The sequence below is a fragment of the Limanda limanda genome, chromosome 3, assembly GCF_963576545.1.
Source record: "Limanda limanda chromosome 3, fLimLim1.1, whole genome shotgun sequence".
Classification (NCBI taxonomy): domain Eukaryota; kingdom Metazoa; phylum Chordata; class Actinopteri; order Pleuronectiformes; family Pleuronectidae; genus Limanda; species Limanda limanda.
The window spans coordinates 26,535,352-26,557,859 of NC_083638.1; the positions used below are offsets into that span (position 1 = coordinate 26,535,352).

The 22,508-nt window shown below is 40.6% G+C and overlaps 17 non-coding genes and 1 pseudogene across 17 annotated transcripts; all 18 read left to right on the forward strand.

Annotated features, from left to right (window-relative positions):
* The first annotated feature begins 791 nt into the window (after positions 1–791).
* Positions 792–910, forward strand: LOC132999183 (5S ribosomal RNA). The gene has a single exon (XR_009678056.1). It is a non-coding gene; the product is annotated as a 5S ribosomal RNA (ribosomal RNA).
* Positions 911–1,411: 501 nt separating this feature from the next.
* On the forward strand, positions 1,412–1,530 carry LOC132999184 (5S ribosomal RNA). The gene has a single exon (XR_009678057.1). It is a non-coding gene; the product is annotated as a 5S ribosomal RNA (ribosomal RNA).
* A 501-nt stretch (positions 1,531–2,031) lies between these two features.
* On the forward strand, positions 2,032–2,150 carry LOC132999185 (5S ribosomal RNA). The gene has a single exon (XR_009678058.1). It is a non-coding gene; the product is annotated as a 5S ribosomal RNA (ribosomal RNA).
* A 6,788-nt stretch (positions 2,151–8,938) lies between these two features.
* LOC132999186 (5S ribosomal RNA) lies at positions 8,939–9,057 on the forward strand. The gene has a single exon (XR_009678059.1). It is a non-coding gene; the product is annotated as a 5S ribosomal RNA (ribosomal RNA).
* Positions 9,058–9,558: 501 nt separating this feature from the next.
* Positions 9,559–9,677, forward strand: LOC132999187 (5S ribosomal RNA). The gene has a single exon (XR_009678060.1). It is a non-coding gene; the product is annotated as a 5S ribosomal RNA (ribosomal RNA).
* A 501-nt stretch (positions 9,678–10,178) lies between these two features.
* Positions 10,179–10,297, forward strand: LOC132999189 (5S ribosomal RNA). The gene has a single exon (XR_009678061.1). It is a non-coding gene; the product is annotated as a 5S ribosomal RNA (ribosomal RNA).
* A 501-nt stretch (positions 10,298–10,798) lies between these two features.
* LOC132999190 (5S ribosomal RNA) lies at positions 10,799–10,917 on the forward strand. Its single transcript, XR_009678062.1, has one exon. It is a non-coding gene; the product is annotated as a 5S ribosomal RNA (ribosomal RNA).
* A 501-nt stretch (positions 10,918–11,418) lies between these two features.
* On the forward strand, positions 11,419–11,537 carry LOC132999215 (5S ribosomal RNA). The gene has a single exon (XR_009678086.1). It is a non-coding gene; the product is annotated as a 5S ribosomal RNA (ribosomal RNA).
* A 501-nt stretch (positions 11,538–12,038) lies between these two features.
* Positions 12,039–12,157, forward strand: LOC132999191 (5S ribosomal RNA). Its single transcript, XR_009678063.1, has one exon. It is a non-coding gene; the product is annotated as a 5S ribosomal RNA (ribosomal RNA).
* A 501-nt stretch (positions 12,158–12,658) lies between these two features.
* Positions 12,659–12,777, forward strand: LOC132999192 (5S ribosomal RNA). The gene has a single exon (XR_009678064.1). It is a non-coding gene; the product is annotated as a 5S ribosomal RNA (ribosomal RNA).
* Positions 12,778–13,278: 501 nt separating this feature from the next.
* LOC132999194 (5S ribosomal RNA) lies at positions 13,279–13,397 on the forward strand. The gene has a single exon (XR_009678066.1). It is a non-coding gene; the product is annotated as a 5S ribosomal RNA (ribosomal RNA).
* A 501-nt stretch (positions 13,398–13,898) lies between these two features.
* On the forward strand, positions 13,899–14,007 carry LOC132999223 (5S ribosomal RNA; annotated as a pseudogene).
* Positions 14,008–16,140: 2,133 nt separating this feature from the next.
* On the forward strand, positions 16,141–16,259 carry LOC132999195 (5S ribosomal RNA). Its single transcript, XR_009678067.1, has one exon. It is a non-coding gene; the product is annotated as a 5S ribosomal RNA (ribosomal RNA).
* A 501-nt stretch (positions 16,260–16,760) lies between these two features.
* Positions 16,761–16,879, forward strand: LOC132999196 (5S ribosomal RNA). Its single transcript, XR_009678068.1, has one exon. It is a non-coding gene; the product is annotated as a 5S ribosomal RNA (ribosomal RNA).
* Positions 16,880–19,004: 2,125 nt separating this feature from the next.
* On the forward strand, positions 19,005–19,123 carry LOC132999197 (5S ribosomal RNA). The gene has a single exon (XR_009678069.1). It is a non-coding gene; the product is annotated as a 5S ribosomal RNA (ribosomal RNA).
* A 501-nt stretch (positions 19,124–19,624) lies between these two features.
* LOC132999198 (5S ribosomal RNA) lies at positions 19,625–19,743 on the forward strand. The gene has a single exon (XR_009678070.1). It is a non-coding gene; the product is annotated as a 5S ribosomal RNA (ribosomal RNA).
* Positions 19,744–20,244: 501 nt separating this feature from the next.
* LOC132999199 (5S ribosomal RNA) lies at positions 20,245–20,363 on the forward strand. Its single transcript, XR_009678071.1, has one exon. It is a non-coding gene; the product is annotated as a 5S ribosomal RNA (ribosomal RNA).
* Positions 20,364–20,864: 501 nt separating this feature from the next.
* On the forward strand, positions 20,865–20,983 carry LOC132999200 (5S ribosomal RNA). Its single transcript, XR_009678072.1, has one exon. It is a non-coding gene; the product is annotated as a 5S ribosomal RNA (ribosomal RNA).
* Positions 20,984–22,508: the final 1,525 nt, after the last annotated feature.

Here is a 22,508-nt window from a genome sequence, read left to right on the forward strand (position 1 = left end):
ACTAGTTAATTTTAAGTGTGAACCGGCTCAACACTGCGAACAGCTACTGGACACCAGTCAGCATTGAAAGGCTGGATCATTATACTCCTGTGACCAATCCTGCATGAGACTGCAGTTAGGCCCGCCTTTCTCATTAGCATAAGGTGATTGAAAACGTGAAAAATATAAATCAGGGAATAAATAAATGTGCAAATATATTTAAGACATTTATTTATTTATTTCTGTTGTTAGTAACGTATTTATTTATTTATTTCTGTATTAATTAATTTATTTCCTTTTTTATTTATTTATTTATTTATTTCTGTATTTATTTCTACATTTATTTATTTATTTATTTATACTTATGTCATGTATGGTCCTCCATAGTAAAGACCATAAAAGACTGGCCATCAAAGAAACAAAGGATATGGAACACACACACAGATCATCGCTGAAGGAACAGAATGAACATTCAAGTGACTTTTGATATTCAAACCACTACTTTATTCACGTAGTAGTAACATATCATTCTCAAAATGTCATATTTGGAGAGAAGGATGAAAGAGCAGCGAGTTTACTCACCATCAAAAGAAGAAACAGTGTATGAAACCAGGACATTATCACTGAAGACAATGATTGAAAATTGTAATGATTTATTCTTGCAATATTGTGACAAAATTGCACCTTGAGCTTCACTTTCCTTAACATTAAATAACAATAAAAACCCAGTTTCAATGGTCACAAAGCGACAACAGTATTCACCATGGTGGTGGTTCACATGTTTAAATAAGGTATTGTGACTTGGGTCTTTCGCTTACGGCCATACCACCCTGAACACGCCCGATCTCGTCCGATCTCGGAAGCTAAGCAGGGTCGGGCCTGGTTAGTACTTGGATGGGAGACCGCCTGGGAATACCAGGTGCTGTAAGCTTTTTCCAATTTTCTTTGCAACCAGCAGAGGGTGCTGTTGCTGCTGCTTCACAGGAGAAACGTCTTGGAAAGAGCAGGAAAGACCATAAAAGACTGGCCATCAAAGAAACAAAGGATATGGAACACACACACAGATCATCGCTGAAGGAACAGAATGAACATTCAAGTGACTTTTGATATTCAAACCACTACTTTATTCACGTAGTAGTAACATATCATTCTCAAAATGTCATATTTGGAGAGAAGGATGAAAGAGCAGCGAGTTTACTCACCATCAAAAGAAGAAACAGTGTATGAAACCAGGACATTATCACTGAAGACAATGATTGAAAATTGTAATGATTTATTCTTGCAATATTGTGACAAAATTGCACCTTGAGCTTCTCTTTCCTTAACATTAAATAACAATAAAAACCCAGTTTCAATGGTCACAAAGCGACAACAGTATTCACCATGGTGGTGGTTCACATGTTTAAATAAGGTATTGTGACTTGGCTCTTTCGCTTACGGCCATACCACCCTGAACACGCCCGATCTCGTCCGATCTCGGAAGCTAAGCAGGGTCGGGCCTGGTTAGTACTTGGATGGGAGACCGCCTGGGAATACCAGGTGCTGTAAGCTTTTTCCAATTTTCTTTGCAACCAGCAGAGGGTGCTGTTGCTGCTGCTTCACAGGAGAAACGTCTTGGAAAGAGCAGGAAAGACCATAAAAGACTGGCCATCAAAGAAACAAAGGATATGGAACACACACACAGATCATCGCTGAAGGAACAGAATGAACATTCAAGTGACTTTTGATATTCAAACCACTACTTTATTCACGTAGTAGTAACATATCATTCTCAAAATGTCATATTTGGAGAGAAGGATGAAAGAGCAGCGAGTTTACTCACCATCAAAAGAAGAAACAGTGTATGAAACCAGGACATTATCACTGAAGACAATGATTGAAAATTGTAATGATTTATTCTTGCAATATTGTGACAAAATTGCACCTTGAGCTTCTCTTTCCTTAACATTAAATAACAATAAAAACCCAGTTTCAATGGTCACAAAGCGACAACAGTATTCACCATGGTGGTGGTTCACATGTTTAAATAAGGTATTGTGACTTGGCTCTTTCGCTTACGGCCATACCACCCTGAACACGCCCGATCTCGTCCGATCTCGGAAGCTAAGCAGGGTCGGGCCTGGTTAGTACTTGGATGGGAGACCGCCTGGGAATACCAGGTGCTGTAAGCTTTTTCCAATTTTCTTTGCAACCAGCAGAGGGTGCTGTTGCTGCTGCTTCACAGGAGAAACGTCTTGGAAAGAGCAGGAAAGACCATAAAAGACTGGCCATCAAAGAAACAAAGGATATGGAACACACACACAGATCATCGCTGAAGGAACAGAATGAACATTCAAGTGACTTTTGATATTCAAACCACTACTTTATTCACGTAGTAGTAACATATCATTCTCAAAATGTCATATTTGGAGAGAAGGATGAAAGAGCAGCGAGTTTACTCACCATCAAAAGAAGAAACAGTGTATGAAACCAGGACATTATCACTGAAGACAATGATTGAAAATTGTAATGATTTATTCTTGCAATATTGTGACAAAATTGCACCTTGAGCTTCTCTTTCCTTAACATTAAATAACAATAAAAACCCAGTTTCAATGGTCACAAAGCGACAACAGTATTCACCATGGTGGTGGTTCACATGTTTAAATAAGGTATTGTGACTTGGGTCTTTCGCTTACGGCCATACCACCCTGAGCACGCCCGATCTCGTCTGATCCCGTTCAGGTGCGCAAGCAGGAAGTGAGCAGAGAGCAGAGAGCAGTCGAGTGTTTGTTGGGACCGCGTGTGCTTGTGAGGCATAAGGTGCATTTGTGATAGTTTTATGTGTGATTCATTTCCCCTGCAGCCTGGCTGTTTGGGGGATTGTTTCATACTTTCTGTGATTGGATGGATAATTTGATAAATGACAAAATAGAAGGTAAGGCCACTTTGATTAATGCAGAACCCGAGATTGATTATGCTTCTAGTGATTGGAGGGAAGAACTTGTGAATGAAAACATGGAAGTTAAGAACAGTTTGGCACATGTAGAACGGGAGAATGATTCTGGAAATATTGAAGCCAGCGAGAAAGGAATAACCCAGGAGATCAATTCCGTTATTAGGCCTATTGATAAAGCAAGCATGGTGAATGGTAGGAGAGATAAAGAGAGACAGGGAGAAAGTGAGGGTGATTGTGGCTATAAAAAGGAGCTGACATTGATTGTAGAGCCCGTCGGTGAAGATCACATTACCATGATGGAACTGTTGCGGGAAATCAAGGAAAAGTGTGGGATTGTTCTGGCATGCAGGGTCAAAAGTAACAACACTTACGAGATCACCATGCAGGAGGGAAAGGGCAAGACAAGGTTATTAGATGGCTTCAAAATCGAAAACACTCGGGTGACTGCCAAGGAAGTTCGCAGCAATGAAATTGTTGTTTCATTTCTAAACTTGCCATCTTATATCACTGATGCTGAAATTAGGCAGAAACTCTCAACGTGGGGTGTGAGGGCGATTTCGCCCATCAAAAGAAGGAAATGGCCTGGGACAGACGTGGTGGACGGGACAAGGTTCTGTAAAGTACAATTTACTGAACTTGTACAGTCGCTGCCCTACTCAGCAAAGTTCGAGACACTAGACGGAGGGGAGTACTTCCGTGTAATTCATGACAGGCAGGTGAAGGTCTGCAGGCTGTGCATCCAGCCAGGACATATTTTGAGAGAATGCCCAGACTTCACCTGTTATAAATGCAAGCGCCAGGGACACTATGCTAGGGAGTGTGACTTGCAGGGGGGGAGGCGCGGAGAGGAGAGGACGGTGGACGCGGAGCCAGCCGGCGGCGACGAGAGCGTTTCCTGGTCCGAGGAGGAGCAACGACAGCAGGACGAGGACACCGGAGCTGCCAGCGGGGGTGAAATGACCCCATCCACCATCGGCAGCAGTGCGGATGGAGTGTCCGGTGAGACGGGTTGCGTGACGGGAGGAGCATCCGGGCAAAGTATGGAGGAAGGTGCTAGCAAAGCGCCCAAAACTCCCTCAGCCCGGGCGAGTGAACGAAGAGGCGACCGACCAGGAGAGGTGGAGGCCCCGGATTGCAGTGAGGCTCCAAGGGGCGGCGGGGCTGCTGCTGCTGCTGCTGCTGCTGCTGCTGCTGCTGCTGCTGCTGCTGCTGCGACTGCTTCACCTAAGGAGCCAGACGATTCGAGCATGGAGGTGGTGGAGGCAAGAACATCGGGAGAAGGAGAGTCGATGGACTACGAGGCGGTGAAAGCCAGCAGGAAGAGAATGAGCAAAAAGAAGGACAAAAGGGTGCCAAAAGAGCGGAAGGTATGAACAATCGAGCATCTCTGGAAAGCTGTGTTTTTCTTTTCACCATTACTATGGTCATAATAACATCCTTAAATGCAAACGGCCTGAGGAACATGATCAAAATAGAAAGAACGATTGAACTCTGTAAATCTGACATACTGTGCCTTCAAGAAACGCATTGGGATAATGAACTTGTGGAAACCCTTGGAAAGATTTGGAAAGGGCCCATATTTATAGACAATGGGAGTGCGAGGGCATGTGGAGTGGCAATCCTTGTCAAAGAGAGGTCTGTTAGTGGTGTCAAGCAAACCTTTTGTGGAGGGAATGGACGTGTGATAGCGATAGAATTTGTCCACAATAAAAACACATACAAATTAATCAATATCTATGCACCAAACGTGGAGGAACTGAGAAAGGGTTTTTTTGAGGACTTGGAGGTTCTGTGCACGGGAGATTGTATGATGGTTGGTGACTATAATGTAAAATTATCAAGACTAGATTATTCAAATAATGTAAAATACAGGTATGATGGGTCAAGGAACTTTTTGAAAAGCATGATGGCAGAACACAAAATGGTGGACGTATGGAGGGAGGAAAATGCAGAACGAAAAGTGTTTTCGCGGAGGCAGGTGGTTATGGGGACCCTTAGACAGAGTAGAATAGACCTCGTCCTAGTTAAGGAAAACATTGTCAGCCAAATAAAAGAGGTGAAATATAATTTTACCACTCTTAGTGATCATGCAATCCTGTCGCTGAGGTTAAGGGACGTATGTATAAGGAATGTAGGTGGAGGAATGTGGTGCCTAAACAACAGCTTATTAAGAGAGGATTCATATAAAGAGATGATAGCAAAATGTATCAAAGAAGAAATAGAGAACAGATTAAACAAAGATAATATTTGTATTTGGTGGGAAAATTTGAAAGAAAAAGTTAAAAAGAAAAGCATATACTATTCCAAGCAAAAGAACTTCAGAATGGATCAGGTAGAGAAAGAGATACAAAATAAATTAAACGAAGAAGCAGGGAAAGCAGACAAAGATGGAAATTATAATATACAAAATTATCTGGAGTTGAGAAGGCAACTAAAAGATTGTGAGAAAAATAAATGTGATGGGGCGATAGTAAGGAGTAGAGTACAGTATGCTGTAGAGGGGGAAAGGTGCACAGCGTACTTTCTAAACCTGGAAAAAAATAAGCAGGAAAAAAATTATATAAACGAACTACAGAATGAAAATGGGGAGAAGGTAAATGATTTGGTTAGCATTTTGAATACAGTGGAAGGCTTCTATAAAAACTTGTATAAAAAAGGGAATGCAGAAAAAGTATGTATTGATGAGGTCTTGAGTGGTGTGGATGCAAGGATATCAGCAGACGAGCAAGACATGTGTGACAGAGAGATTACAGTAGAAGAAATACAAATAGCAATTAAAAATGCAAAAAACAATAAAAGCCCTGGTTCAGATGGCCTTAGCAGTGAATTCTACAAAGAGTTTGCTGATGTGTTGGCACCCATACTGCTAATGGTATATCAAAGCATGGAAGAGGGACAACTGGTTCCAGAATCCATGGCTACTGGGGTAATCACAATATTATTTAAAAACAGGGGGAGTAGGTTGGAGTTAGGGAATTATAGGCCAATTAGTTTATTGAATAGTGACTATAAGATATTAACAAGGGTTTTAGCGTATAGGATTAAGAAGGTAATGGGAGGAATAATATCACCGACACAGGCATATAGTGTCGAAGGGAGAGACATAGCAGATATAATAGGGACAGTGAGGGACGTTGTTAGGCACATGAAAGAACAGTCTGGGATTGTGTTGAGTGTAGATTTGAATAAGGCTTTTGATAGAGTGGAGCATGAGTTCTTGTTTCGGACTATGAAAGAATTTGGGTTTGGGGATAGAATAGTGAGTTGGATCAGGCTGCTGTATAAGGAAGCTAAGAGTAGGGTCAAATGTAATGGTCTGATGACAGACACCTTTGCTTTGGAGAGGTCAGTGAGACAGGGCTGTCCTTTATCAGCACTGTTGTATAGCATGTCTATTGAACCCTTTGCTGTCCTTATAAAAAAGGATAGTAATATAAAAGGAATACAAATACCAGGTGAGAAAATTAATATAATTCAACAATATGCGGATGACATGACAATAACAGTAGAAAATATGGACAGCATCAATATAATTATGAAACACATGGGAACATATGGGAGGGCAGCAGGGGCTAAAGTGAATATAGAAAAATCGGAACTAATGTGTATAGGTCAGGAGGGGGATAGGGTTGACAGTATGATTGCATTTAGAGTGGTGGACTGCATCAAAGTTTTAGGAGTAAACATAGGTCCAAACGAAAAGGAAGCAAGAGATATCACTTGGACAGGAGTGATAAATAAGATAAAACACACTTTAAATGCATGGAAGCAGAGGAAATTGAAATTAAAAGGTAAGGTAATAGTTGTTAATTCCTTATTATTATCCAAATGTGTGTATGTTTTGGGCGCACTAGATCTTCCGGTATGGGTTCTATCCGAATTAAATCAGCTGACTTCAAACTTCTTGTGGGATGGGAAGGGTGTGAGGATATCCCACAAAACGTTGATAGCAGGGTACAGTGAGGGAGGGTTAAAACTGGTGGACATTGACACAAAACGTAAAGCACTGAGGGTTAAAACAGTGAAGAAGTATCTCCATGATGTGAATGACTATGGGTGGAAACAATTCTTTAAAATGTATGTTCAGATGGCTGGTAGATGTGGAGAGAATAGTCTGCTTATGGTTTTGAAGGAACCAATGTATGAAAAAGTGCCTTCTTTCTACCAAGAGGTGTTCAAAGCGTGGGGAGAATTCCTACCCAACATATCATACAACTGTAGTAATGTAACCGAAGTAATGAATAAACCCGTTTTTCTCAATCCTATAATACAGCATAACAACAAAATGCTATACAATAAGGTTTTCATGGATGCAGGAATTAGGCAAGTAAAGGACATGGTCTATGAGTTTGTGCCTGGGTTTCTGCCTGGGCAGGCAATGGTAGACTGCGTAAGAGAAGGGGATGAGGATGCTAGGAGAGATATGATTGTAAAAATGTATGATATAATTAAGGGGAGTATGCCTGTAGACTGGAGGTATTTGATTGAGAGAGAGTGTGTGAGGACAGGGGATGGACCCTTACCTAAACTAGTGTTTGTTAAAAATTATGCAAATAAAGAGTTTAAAGAATTAAAAGTAAAAAACATATATTTAGAACTGATAGCGAAACTGCTGAAAAGACCGGCATCAGAACAAATGTGGGAGAGGGTTCTGCCAGGTATGAATGTACAGTTGATATGGGAAAACCTCCAAATCAAATATAATGCAATAGAATGTGAAAACAATGACTTCATGACGAGACACAACAGGATCTATGTAAACACGGTGCTGCATCAGATTAACAAAAAGAACAAAAGAGAATGTGACGTGTGTGAAACTGAGCCAGAAGACTTGTTACATATATATATCCGATGTGAATGTCTACGTAGTTTTGTTTTGAAGTTAAAAGATATGCTGTTTAAAAACTGGGAAAAGGGTTTTGTAAAGGCATATGAATGGAATAAAATGTTGCTGTTTGGAGTAAATGGGAAAAGGAAAGATGTGAATGTTCGTTTGTTTAATTTTGTGTTAAGCCACGTGAGGTATGCTATTATGTCAAGAAGGAATCTTGCTCATTTTGAGGGGAAAAAGGTGCATGTGTGGGATTTGTTTGAATCGGTTGTCAGGAGAAATGTGGGTTTGATCTTTAAATATGGTGCTGAGGACTTTGCTGAATGTTTTATTGACGGGTGTGGCTTTATATCTGTAACATCGGAAGGGAAACTAGCATTTAATTTCTGAGTGTGCCTCTATGTTTATCAGGCGCACGTGTTATTATTAAGTGATTTATTTTTCTTTCTTTTTTTTTCATTTTTTGAGTTTTGTTATCCCTTAACATGAATGTGATTCCTGTGTGTATGTCATTGTTTTGTGTGAATATTTACAGATGAATGTCTTTTGTATATATAAATTGGTATTTTTGATAATAAAAAAAAAAAAAAAAACACGCCCGATCTCGTCCGATCTCGGAAGCTAAGCAGGGTCGGGCCTGGTTAGTACTTGGATGGGAGACCGCCTGGGAATACCAGGTGCTGTAAGCTTTTTCCAATTTTCTTTGCAACCAGCAGAGGGTGCTGTTGCTGCTGCTTCACAGGAGAAACGTCTTGGAAAGAGCAGGAAAGACCATAAAAGACTGGCCATCAAAGAAACAAAGGATATGGAACACACACACAGATCATCGCTGAAGGAACAGAATGAACATTCAAGTGACTTTTGATATTCAAACCACTACTTTATTCACGTAGTAGTAACATATCATTCTCAAAATGTCATATTTGGAGAGAAGGATGAAAGAGCAGCGAGTTTACTCACCATCAAAAGAAGAAACAGTGTATGAAACCAGGACATTATCACTGAAGACAATGATTGAAAATTGTAATGATTTATTCTTGCAATATTGTGACAAAATTGCACCTTGAGCTTCACTTTCCTTAACATTAAATAACAATAAAAACCCAGTTTCAATGGTCACAAAGCGACAACAGTATTCACCATGGTGGTGGTTCACATGTTTAAATAAGGTATTGTGACTTGGCTCTTTCGCTTACGGCCATACCACCCTGAACACGCCCGATCTCGTCCGATCTCGGAAGCTAAGCAGGGTCGGGCCTGGTTAGTACTTGGATGGGAGACCGCCTGGGAATACCAGGTGCTGTAAGCTTTTTCCAATTTTCTTTGCAACCAGCAGAGGGTGCTGTTGCTGCTGCTTCACAGGAGAAACGTCTTGGAAAGAGCAGGAAAGACCATAAAAGACTGGCCATCAAAGAAACAAAGGATATGGAACACACACACAGATCATCGCTGAAGGAACAGAATGAACATTCAAGTGACTTTTGATATTCAAACCACTACTTTATTCACGTAGTAGTAACATATCATTCTCAAAATGTCATATTTGGAGAGAAGGATGAAAGAGCAGCGAGTTTACTCACCATCAAAAGAAGAAACAGTGTATGAAACCAGGACATTATCACTGAAGACAATGATTGAAAATTGTAATGATTTATTCTTGCAATATTGTGACAAAATTGCACCTTGAGCTTCTCTTTCCTTAACATTAAATAACAATAAAAACCCAGTTTCAATGGTCACAAAGCGACAACAGTATTCACCATGGTGGTGGTTCACATGTTTAAATAAGGTATTGTGACTTGGGTCTTTCGCTTACGGCCATACCACCCTGAACACGCCCGATCTCGTCCGATCTCGGAAGCTAAGCAGGGTCGGGCCTGGTTAGTACTTGGATGGGAGACCGCCTGGGAATACCAGGTGCTGTAAGCTTTTTCCAATTTTCTTTGCAACCAGCAGAGGGTGCTGTTGCTGCTGCTTCACAGGAGAAACGTCTTGGAAAGAGCAGGAAAGACCATAAAAGACTGGCCATCAAAGAAACAAAGGATATGGAACACACACACAGATCATCGCTGAAGGAACAGAATGAACATTCAAGTGACTTTTGATATTCAAACCACTACTTTATTCACGTAGTAGTAACATATCATTCTCAAAATGTCATATTTGGAGAGAAGGATGAAAGAGCAGCGAGTTTACTCACCATCAAAAGAAGAAACAGTGTATGAAACCAGGACATTATCACTGAAGACAATGATTGAAAATTGTAATGATTTATTCTTGCAATATTGTGACAAAATTGCACCTTGAGCTTCACTTTCCTTAACATTAAATAACAATAAAAACCCAGTTTCAATGGTCACAAAGCGACAACAGTATTCACCATGGTGGTGGTTCACATGTTTAAATAAGGTATTGTGACTTGGGTCTTTCGCTTACGGCCATACCACCCTGAACACGCCCGATCTCGTCCGATCTCGGAAGCTAAGCAGGGTCGGGCCTGGTTAGTACTTGGATGGGAGACCGCCTGGGAATACCAGGTGCTGTAAGCTTTTTCCAATTTTCTTTGCAACCAGCAGAGGGTGCTGTTGCTGCTGCTTCACAGGAGAAACGTCTTGGAAAGAGCAGGAAAGACCATAAAAGACTGGCCATCAAAGAAACAAAGGATATGGAACACACACACAGATCATCGCTGAAGGAACAGAATGAACATTCAAGTGACTTTTGATATTCAAACCACTACTTTATTCACGTAGTAGTAACATATCATTCTCAAAATGTCATATTTGGAGAGAAGGATGAAAGAGCAGCGAGTTTACTCACCATCAAAAGAAGAAACAGTGTATGAAACCAGGACATTATCACTGAAGACAATGATTGAAAATTGTAATGATTTATTCTTGCAATATTGTGACAAAATTGCACCTTGAGCTTCACTTTCCTTAACATTAAATAACAATAAAAACCCAGTTTCAATGGTCACAAAGCGACAACAGTATTCACCATGGTGGTGGTTCACATGTTTAAATAAGGTATTGTGACTTGGCTCTTTCGCTTACGGCCATACCACCCTGAACACGCCCGATCTCGTCCGATCTCGGAAGCTAAGCAGGGTCGGGCCTGGTTAGTACTTGGATGGGAGACCGCCTGGGAATACCAGGTGCTGTAAGCTTTTTCCAATTTTCTTTGCAACCAGCAGAGGGTGCTGTTGCTGCTGCTTCACAGGAGAAACGTCTTGGAAAGAGCAGGAAAGACCATAAAAGACTGGCCATCAAAGAAACAAAGGATATGGAACACACACACAGATCATCGCTGAAGGAACAGAATGAACATTCAAGTGACTTTTGATATTCAAACCACTACTTTATTCACGTAGTAGTAACATATCATTCTCAAAATGTCATATTTGGAGAGAAGGATGAAAGAGCAGCGAGTTTACTCACCATCAAAAGAAGAAACAGTGTATGAAACCAGGACATTATCACTGAAGACAATGATTGAAAATTGTAATGATTTATTCTTGCAATATTGTGACAAAATTGCACCTTGAGCTTCTCTTTCCTTAACATTAAATAACAATAAAAACCCAGTTTCAATGGTCACAAAGCGACAACAGTATTCACCATGGTGGTGGTTCACATGTTTAAATAAGGTATTGTGACTTGGGTCTTTCGCTTACGGCCATACCACCCTGAACACGCCCGATCTCGTCCGATCTCGTAAGCTAAGCAGGGTCGGGCCTGGTTAGTACTTGGATGGGAGACCGCCTGGGAATACCAGGTGCTGTAAGCTTTTTCCAATTTTCTTTGCAACCAGCAGAGGGTGCTGTTGCTGCTGCTTCACAGGAGAAACGTCTTGGAAAGAGCAGGAAAGACCATAAAAGACTGGCCATCAAAGAAACAAAGGATATGGAACACACACACAGATCATCGCTGAAGGAACAGAATGAACATTCAAGTGACTTTTGATATTCAAACCACTACTTTATTCACGTAGTAGTAACATATCATTCTCAAAATGTCATATTTGGAGAGAAGGATGAAAGAGCAGCGAGTTTACTCACCATCAAAAGAAGAAACAGTGTATGAAACCAGGACATTATCACTGAAGACAATGATTGAAAATTGTAATGATTTATTCTTGCAATATTGTGACAAAATTGCACCTTGAGCTTCACTTTCCTTAACATTAAATAACAATAAAAACCCAGTTTCAATGGTCACAAAGCGACAACAGTATTCACCATGGTGGTGGTTCACATGTTTAAATAAGGTATTGTGACTTGGCTCTTTCGCTTACGGCCATACCACCCTGAACACGCCCGATCTCGTCCGATCTCGGAAGCTAAGCAGGGTCGGGCCTGGTTAGTACTTGGATGGGAGACCGCCTGGGAATACCAGGTGCTGTAAGCTTTTTCCAATTTTCTTTGCAACCAGCAGAGGGTGCTGTTGCTGCTGCTTCACAGGAGAAACGTCTTGGAAAGAGCAGGAAAGACCATAAAAGACTGGCCATCAAAGAAACAAAGGATATGGAACACACACACAGATCATCGCTGAAGGAACAGAATGAACATTCAAGTGACTTTTGATATTCAAACCACTACTTTATTCACGTAGTAGTAACATATCATTCTCAAAATGTCATATTTGGAGAGAAGGATGAAAGAGCAGCGAGTTTACTCACCATCAAAAGAAGAAACAGTGTATGAAACCAGGACATTATCACTGAAGACAATGATTGAAAATTGTAATGATTTATTCTTGCAATATTGTGACAAAATTGCACCTTGAGCTTCTCTTTCCTTAACATTAAATAACAATAAAAACCCAGTTTCAATGGTCACAAAGCGACAACAGTATTCACCATGGTGGTGGTTCACATGTTTAAATAAGGTATTGTGACTTGGCTCTTTCGCTTACGGCCATACCACCCTGAACACGCCCGATCTCGTCCGATCTCGGAAGCTAAGCAGGGTCGGGCCTGGTTAGTACTTGGATGGGAGACCGCCTGGGAATACCAGGTGCTGTAAGCTTTTTCCAATTTTCTTTGCAACCAGCAGAGGGTGCTGTTGCTGCTGCTTCACAGGAGAAACGTCTTGGAAAGAGCAGGAAAGACCATAAAAGACTGGCCATCAAAGAAACAAAGGATATGGAACACACACACAGATCATCGCTGAAGGAACAGAATGAACATTCAAGTGACTTTTGATATTCAAACCACTACTTTATTCACGTAGTAGTAACATATCATTCTCAAAATGTCATATTTGGAGAGAAGGATGAAAGAGCAGCGAGTTTACTCACCATCAAAAGAAGAAACAGTGTATGAAACCAGGACATTATCACTGAAGACAATGATTGAAAATTGTAATGATTTATTCTTGCAATATTGTGACAAAATTGCACCTTGAGCTTCTCTTTCCTTAACATTAAATAACAATAAAAACCCAGTTTCAATGGTCACAAAGCGACAACAGTATTCACCATGGTGGTGGTTCACATGTTTAAATAAGGTATTGTGACTTGGCTCTTTCGCTTACGGCCATACCACCCTGAACACGCCCGATCTCGTCCGATCTCGGAAGCTAAGCAGGGTCGGGCCTGGTTAGTACTTGGATGGGAGACCGCCTGGGAATACCAGGTGCTGTAAGCTTTTTCCAATTTTCTTTGCAACCAGCAGAGGGTGCTGTTGCTGCTGCTTCACAGGAGAAACGTCTTGGAAAGAGCAGGAAAGACCATAAAAGACTGGCCATCAAAGAAACAAAGGATATGGAACACACACACAGATCATCGCTGAAGGAACAGAATGAACATTCAAGTGACTTTTGATATTCAAACCACTACTTTATTCACGTAGTAGTAACATATCATTCTCAAAATGTCATATTTGGAGAGAAGGATGAAAGAGCAGCGAGTTTACTCACCATCAAAAGAAGAAACAGTGTATGAAACCAGGACATTATCACTGAAGACAATGATTGAAAATTGTAATGATTTATTCTTGCAATATTGTGACAAAATTGCACCTTGAGCTTCTCTTTCCTTAACATTAAATAACAATAAAAACCCAGTTTCAATGGTCACAAAGCGACAACAGTATTCACCATGGTGGTGGTTCACATGTTTAAATAAGGTATTGTGACTTGGCTCTTTCGCTTACGGCCATACCACCCTGAATACGTCCGATCTCGGAAGCTAAGCAGGGTCGGGCCTGGTTAGTACTTGGATGGGAGACCGCCTGGGAATACCAGGTGCTGTAAGCTTTTTCCAATTTTCTTTGCAACCAGCAGAGGGTGCTGTTGCTGCTGCTTCACAGGAGAAACGTCTTGGAAAGAGCAGGAAAGTATGGAGGACCATACATGACATAAGTATAAATAAATAAATAAATAAATAAATGTAGAAATAAATACAGAAATAAATACAGAAATAAATAAATAAAAAAGGAAATAAATTAATTAATACATAAATAAATAAATAAATAAATACGTTACTAACAACAGAAATAAATAAATAAATGTCTTAAATATATTTGCACATTTATTTATTCCCTGATTTATATTTTTCACGTTTTCAATCACCTTATGCTAATGAGAAAGGCGGGCCTAACCGCAGTCTCATGCAGGATTGGTCACAGGAGTGTAATGATCCAGCCTTTCAATGCTGACTGGTGTCCAGTAGCTGTTTGCAGTGTTGTGCCAGTTCACGTCTCGTGTTCTCCTGAGCACAGGGAGCGAGCAGAGAGGAGGAGGAAGCAGAAACTCCTGCTCGGAAAGAAACAAGCCTGCAGCTTCTGCTCTGCCCATGAAGCAGCTGATCTCTGAGCAGATGTGACCAGAGACTGTTTTACAAAGTCACTGAGCGGCTGCATCGAGGTGACGAGCTCAAGTCTCAGTTTTTGTCTCTGTGCGAGTGTGTGGCACTGAGGGGTGCGGAGCCCGGGTGCCTGTGTGTATAGCTCAGTTGACCAATCCTGCTCGAGACTGAGTTTGGGACCGCCTACCTCATTTACATATGGACAATTAATTGTTGAAAAATAAAAATGTTGCAAAAAAAAATGTGGAAATAGATAAAGAAATAAATGAATACATGTGGAGATAAATACAGAAGTAAATTAATCAATGTGTTAAACTTATTCCCACAATTATTTCAACTTTTATGTATTTCAACATTTATTTAATTCCACATTTAATTGTCTCATATGTAAATGAGGTAGGAGGTCCCAAACTCAGTCTCGAGCAGGATTGGTCAACTGAGCTATACACACACGCACACACAGGCCCCGTGGCTCCGCACCCCTCAGTGCCACACACTTGCACAGAGACAAAAACTGAGACTTGAGCTCGTCACCTCGATGCAGCCGCTCAGTGACTTTGTAAAACAGTGAAAACACAGAGTTTCTCTGGTCACATCTGCTCAGAGATCAGCTGCTTCATGCGCAGAGCAGAAGCTGCAGGTGGTTTGTACCGAGCTGGAGTTTCTGCTTCCTCCTCCTCTCTGCGCTCTCCTTGTGCTCAGGAGAACACGAGACGTGGCGCTCACAGTCAGGATTACTGACACCTTAATCATTCCAATAAAAAATAACTTGAACTAACCCTCTGAACTTGAACTAGTTAATTTTAAGTGTGAACCGGCTCAACACTGCGAACAGCTACTGGACACCAGTCAGCATTGAAAGGCTGGATCATTACACTCCTGTGACCAATCCTGCATGAGACTGCAGTTAGGCCCGCCTTTCTCATTAGCATAAGGTGATTGAAAACGTGAAAAATATAAATCAGGGAATAAATAAATGTGCAAATATATTTAAGACATTTATTTATTTATTTCTGTTGTTAGTAACGTATTTATTTATTTATTTCTGTATTAATTAATTTATTTCCTTTTTTATTTATTTATTTATTTATTTCTGTATTTATTTCTACATTTATTTATTTATTTATTTATACTTATGTCATGTATGGTCCTCCATAGTAAAGACCATAAAAGACTGGCCATCAAAGAAACAAAGGATATGGAACACACACACAGATCATCGCTGAAGGAACAGAATGAACATTCAAGTGACTTTTGATATTCAAACCACTACTTTATTCACGTAGTAGTAACATATCATTCTCAAAATGTCATATTTGGAGAGAAGGATGAAAGAGCAGCGAGTTTACTCACCATCAAAAGAAGAAACAGTGTATGAAACCAGGACATTATCACTGAAGACAATGATTGAAAATTGTAATGATTTATTCTTGCAATATTGTGACAAAATTGCACCTTGAGCTTCTCTTTCCTTAACATTAAATAACAATAAAAACCCAGTTTCAATGGTCACAAAGCGACAACAGTATTCACCATGGTGGTGGTTCACATGTTTAAATAAGGTATTGTGACTTGGCTCTTTCGCTTACGGCCATACCACCCTGAACACGCCCGATCTCGTCCGATCTCGGAAGCTAAGCAGGGTCGGGCCTGGTTAGTACTTGGATGGGAGACCGCCTGGGAATACCAGGTGCTGTAAGCTTTTTCCAATTTTCTTTGCAACCAGCAGAGGGTGCTGTTGCTGCTGCTTCACAGGAGAAACGTCTTGGAAAGAGCAGGAAAGACCATAAAAGACTGGCCATCAAAGAAACAAAGGATATGGAACACACACACAGATCATCGCTGAAGGAACAGAATGAACATTCAAGTGACTTTTGATATTCAAACCACTACTTTATTCACGTAGTAGTAACATATCATTCTCAAAATGTCATATTTGGAGAGAAGGATGAAAGAGCAGCGAGTTTACTCACCATCAAAAGAAGAAACAGTGTATGAAACCAGGACATTATCACTGAAGACAATGATTGAAAATTGTAATGATTTATTCTTGCAATATTGTGACAAAATTGCACCTTGAGCTTCTCTTTCCTTAACATTAAATAACAATAAAAACCCAGTTTCAATGGTCACAAAGCGACAACAGTATTCACCATGGTGGTGGTTCACATGTTTAAATAAGGTATTGTGACTTGGCTCTTTCGCTTACGGCCATACCACCCTGAACACGCCCGATCTCGTCCGATCTCGGAAGCTAAGCAGGGTCGGGCCTGGTTAGTACTTGGATGGGAGACCGCCTGGGAATACCAGGTGCTGTAAGCTTTTTCCAATTTTCTTTGCAACCAGCAGAGGGTGCTGTTGCTGCTGCTTCACAGGAGAAACGTCTTGGAAAGAGCAGGAAAGTATGGAGGACCATACATGACATAAGTATAAATAAATAAATAAATAAATGTAGATATAAATACAGAAATAAATAAATAAATAAATAAATAAAAAAGGAAATTAATTAATTAATACAGAAATAAATAAATAAATACGTTACTAACAACAGAAATAAATAAATAAATGTCTTAAATATATTTGCACATTTATTTATTCCCTGATTTATATTTTTCACGTTTTCAATCACCTTATGCTAATGAGAAAGGCGGGCCTAACCGCAGTCTCATGCAGGATTGGTCACAGGAGTGTAATTATCCAGCCTTTCAATGCTGACTGGTGTCCAGTAGCTGTTTGCAGTGTTGTGCCAGTTCACGTCTCGTGTTCTCCTGAGCACAGGGAGCGAGCAGAGAGGAGGAGGAAGCAGAAACTCCTGCTCGGAAAGAAACAAGCCTGCAGCTTCTGCTCTGCCCATGAAGCAGCTGATCTCTGAGCAGATGTGACCAGAGACTGTTTTACAAAGTCACTGAGCGGCTGCATCGAGGTGACGAGCTCAAGTCTCAGTTTTTGTCTCTGTGCGAGTGTGTGGCACTGAGGGGTGCGGAGCCCGGGTGCCTGTGTGTATAGCTCAGTTGACCAATCCTGCTCGAGACTGAGTTTGGGACCGCCTACCTCATTTACATATGGACAATTAATTGTTGAAAAATAAAAATGTTGCAAAAAAAAATGTGGAAATAGATAAAGAAATAAATGAATACATGTGGAGATAAATACAGAAGTAAATTAATCAATGTGTTAAACTTATTCCCACAATTATTTCAACTTTTATGTATTTCAACATTTATTTAATTCCACATTTAATTGTCTCATATGTAAATGAGGTAGGAGGTCCCAAACTCAGTCTCGAGCAGGATTGGTCAACTGAGCTATACACACACGCACACACAGGCCCCGTGGCTCCGCACCCCTCAGTGCCACACACTTGCACAGAGACAAAAACTGAGACTTGAGCTCGTCACCTCGATGCAGCCGCTCAGTGACTTTGTAAAACAGTGAAAACACAGAGTTTCTCTGGTCACATCTGCTCAGAGATCAGCTGCTTCATGCGCAGAGCAGAAGCTGCAGGTGGTTTGTACCGAGCTGGAGTTTCTGCTTCCTCCTCCTCTCTGCGCTCTCCTTGTGCTCAGGAGAACACGAGACGTGGCGCTCACAGTCAGGATTACTGACACCTTAATCATTCCAATAAAAAATAACTTGAACTAACCCTCTGAACTTGAACTAGTTAATTTTAAGTGTGAACCGGCTCAACACTGCGAACAGCTACTGGACACCAGTCAGCATTGAAAGGCTGGATCATTACACTCCTGTGACCAATCCTGCATGAGACTGCAGTTAGGCCCGCCTTTCTCATTAGCATAAGGTGATTGAAAACGTGAAAAATATAAATCAGGGAATAAATAAATGTGCAAATATATTTAAGACATTTATTTATTTATTTCTGTTGTTAGTAACGTATTTATTTATTTATTTCTGTATTAATTAATTTATTTCCTTTTTTATTTATTTATTTATTTATTTCTGTATTTATTTCTACATTTATTTATTTATTTATTTATACTTATGTCATGTATGGTCCTCCATAGTAAAGACCATAAAAGACTGGCCATCAAAGAAACAAAGGATATGGAACACACACACAGATCATCGCTGAAGGAACAGAATGAACATTCAAGTGACTTTTGATATTCAAACCACTACTTTATTCACGTAGTAGTAACATATCATTCTCAAAATGTCATATTTGGAGAGAAGGATGAAAGAGCAGCGAGTTTACTCACCATCAAAAGAAGAAACAGTGTATGAAACCAGGACATTATCACTGAAGACAATGATTGAAAATTGTAATGATTTATTCTTGCAATATTGTGACAAAATTGCACCTTGAGCTTCTCTTTCCTTAACATTAAATAACAATAAAAACCCAGTTTCAATGGTCACAAAGCGACAACAGTATTCACCATGGTGGTGGTTCACATGTTTAAATAAGGTATTGTGACTTGGGTCTTTCGCTTACGGCCATACCACCCTGAACACGCCCGATCTCGTCCGATCTCGGAAGCTAAGCAGGGTCGGGCCTGGTTAGTACTTGGATGGGAGACCGCCTGGGAATACCAGGTGCTGTAAGCTTTTTCCAATTTTCTTTGCAACCAGCAGAGGGTGCTGTTGCTGCTGCTTCACAGGAGAAACGTCTTGGAAAGAGCAGGAAAGACCATAAAAGACTGGCCATCAAAGAAACAAAGGATATGGAACACACACACAGATCATCGCTGAAGGAACAGAATGAACATTCAAGTGACTTTTGATATTCAAACCACTACTTTATTCACGTAGTAGTAACATATCATTCTCAAAATGTCATATTTGGAGAGAAGGATGAAAGAGCAGCGAGTTTACTCACCATCAAAAGAAGAAACAGTGTATGAAACCAGGACATTATCACTGAAGACAATGATTGAAAATTGTAATGATTTATTCTTGCAATATTGTGACAAAATTGCACCTTGAGCTTCTCTTTCCTTAACATTAAATAACAATAAAAACCCAGTTTCAATGGTCACAAAGCGACAACAGTATTCACCATGGTGGTGGTTCACATGTTTAAATAAGGTATTGTGACTTGGGTCTTTCGCTTACGGCCATACCACCCTGAACACGCCCGATCTCGTCCGATCTCGGAAGCTAAGCAGGGTCGGGCCTGGTTAGTACTTGGATGGGAGACCGCCTGGGAATACCAGGTGCTGTAAGCTTTTTCCAATTTTCTTTGCAACCAGCAGAGGGTGCTGTTGCTGCTGCTTCACAGGAGAAACGTCTTGGAAAGAGCAGGAAAGACCATAAAAGACTGGCCATCAAAGAAACAAAGGATATGGAACACACACACAGATCATCGCTGAAGGAACAGAATGAACATTCAAGTGACTTTTGATATTCAAACCACTACTTTATTCACGTAGTAGTAACATATCATTCTCAAAATGTCATATTTGGAGAGAAGGATGAAAGAGCAGCGAGTTTACTCACCATCAAAAGAAGAAACAGTGTATGAAACCAGGACATTATCACTGAAGACAATGATTGAAAATTGTAATGATTTATTCTTGCAATATTGTGACAAAATTGCACCTTGAGCTTCTCTTTCCTTAACATTAAATAACAATAAAAACCCAGTTTCAATGGTCACAAAGCGACAACAGTATTCACCATGGTGGTGGTTCACATGTTTAAATAAGGTATTGTGACTTGGCTCTTTCGCTTACGGCCATACCACCCTGAACACGCCCGATCTCGTCCGATCTCGGAAGCTAAGCAGGGTCGGGCCTGGTTAGTACTTGGATGGGAGACCGCCTGGGAATACCAGGTGCTGTAAGCTTTTTCCAATTTTCTTTGCAACCAGCAGAGGGTGCTGTTGCTGCTGCTTCACAGGAGAAACGTCTTGGAAAGAGCAGGAAAGACCATAAAAGACTGGCCATCAAAGAAACAAAGGATATGGAACACACACACAGATCATCGCTGAAGGAACAGAATGAACATTCAAGTGACTTTTGATATTCAAACCACTACTTTATTCACGTAGTAGTAACATATCATTCTCAAAATGTCATATTTGGAGAGAAGGATGAAAGAGCAGCGAGTTTACTCACCATCAAAAGAAGAAACAGTGTATGAAACCAGGACATTATCACTGAAGACAATGATTGAAAATTGTAATGATTTATTCTTGCAATATTGTGACAAAATTGCACCTTGAGCTTCTCTTTCCTTAACATTAAATAACAATAAAAACCCAGTTTCAATGGTCACAAAGCGACAACAGTATTCACCATGGTGGTGGTTCACATGTTTAAATAAGGTATTGTGACTTGGCTCTTTCGCTTACGGCCATACCACCCTGAACACGCCCGATCTCGTCCGATCTCGGAAGCTAAGCAGGGTCGGGCCTGGTTAGTACTTGGATGGGAGACCGCCTGGGAATACCAGGTGCTGTAAGCTTTTTCCAATTTTCTTTGCAACCAGCAGAGGGTGCTGTTGCTGCTGCTTCACAGGAGAAACGTCTTGGAAAGAGCAGGAAAGTATGGAGGACCATACATGACATAAGTATAAATAAATAAATAAATAAATGTAGATATAAATACAGAAATAAATAAATAAATAAAAAAGGAAATTAATTAATTAATACAGAAATAAATAAATAAATACGTTACTAACAACAGAAATAAATAAATAAATGTCTTAAATATATTTGCACATTTATTTATTCCCTGATTTATATTTTTCACGTTTTCAATCACCTTATGCTAATGAGAAAGGCGGGCCTAACCGCAGTCTCATGCAGGATTGGTCACAGGAGTGTAATTATCCAGCCTTTCAATGCTGACTGGTGTCCAGTAGCTGTTTGCAATGTTGTGCCAGTTCACGTCTCGTGTTCTCCTGAGCACAGGGAGCGAGCAGAGAGGAGGAGGAAGCAGAAACTCCTGCTCGGAAAGAAACAAGCCTGCAGCTTCTGCTCTGCCCATGAAGCAGCTGATCTCTGAGCAGATGTGACCAGAGACTGTTTTACAAAGTCACTGAGCGGCTGCATCGAGGTGACGAGCTCAAGTCTCAGTTTTTGTCTCTGTGCGAGTGTGTGGCACTGAGGGGTGCGGAGCCCGGGTGCCTGTGTGTATAGCTCAGTTGACCAATCCTGCTCGAGACTGAGTTTGGGACCGCCTACCTCATTTACATATGGACAATTAATTGTTGAAAAATAAAAATGTTGCAAAAAAAAATGTGGAAATAGATAAAGAAATAAATGAATACATGTGGAGATAAATACAGAAGTAAATTAATCAATGTGTTAAACTTATTCCCACAATTATTTCAACTTTTATGTATTTCAACATTTATTTAATTCCACATTTAATTGTCTCATATGTAAATGAGGTAGGAGGTCCCAAACTCAGTCTCGAGCAGGATTGGTCAACTGAGCTATACACACACGCACACACAGGCCCCGTGGCTCCGCACCCCTCAGTGCCACACACTTGCACAGAGACAAAAACTGAGACTTGAGCTCGTCACCTCGATGCAGCCGCTCAGTGACTTTGTAAAACAGTGAAAACACAGAGTTTCTCTGGTCACATCTGCTCAGAGATCAGCTGCTTCATGCGCAGAGCAGAAGCTGCAGGTGGTTTGTACCGAGCTGGAGTTTCTGCTTCCTCCTCCTCTCTGCGCTCTCCTTGTGCTCAGGAGAACACGAGACGTGGCGCTCACAGTCAGGATTACTGACACCTTAATCATTCCAATAAAAAATAACTTGAACTAACCCTCTGAACTTGAACTAGTTAATTTTAAGTGTGAACCGGCTCAACACTGCGAACAGCTACTGGACACCAGTCAGCATTGAAAGGCTGGATCATTATACTCCTGTGACCAATCCTGCATGAGACTGCAGTTAGGCCCGCCTTTCTCATTAGCATAAGGTGATTGAAAACGTGAAAAATATAAATCAGGGAATAAATAAATGTGCAAATATATT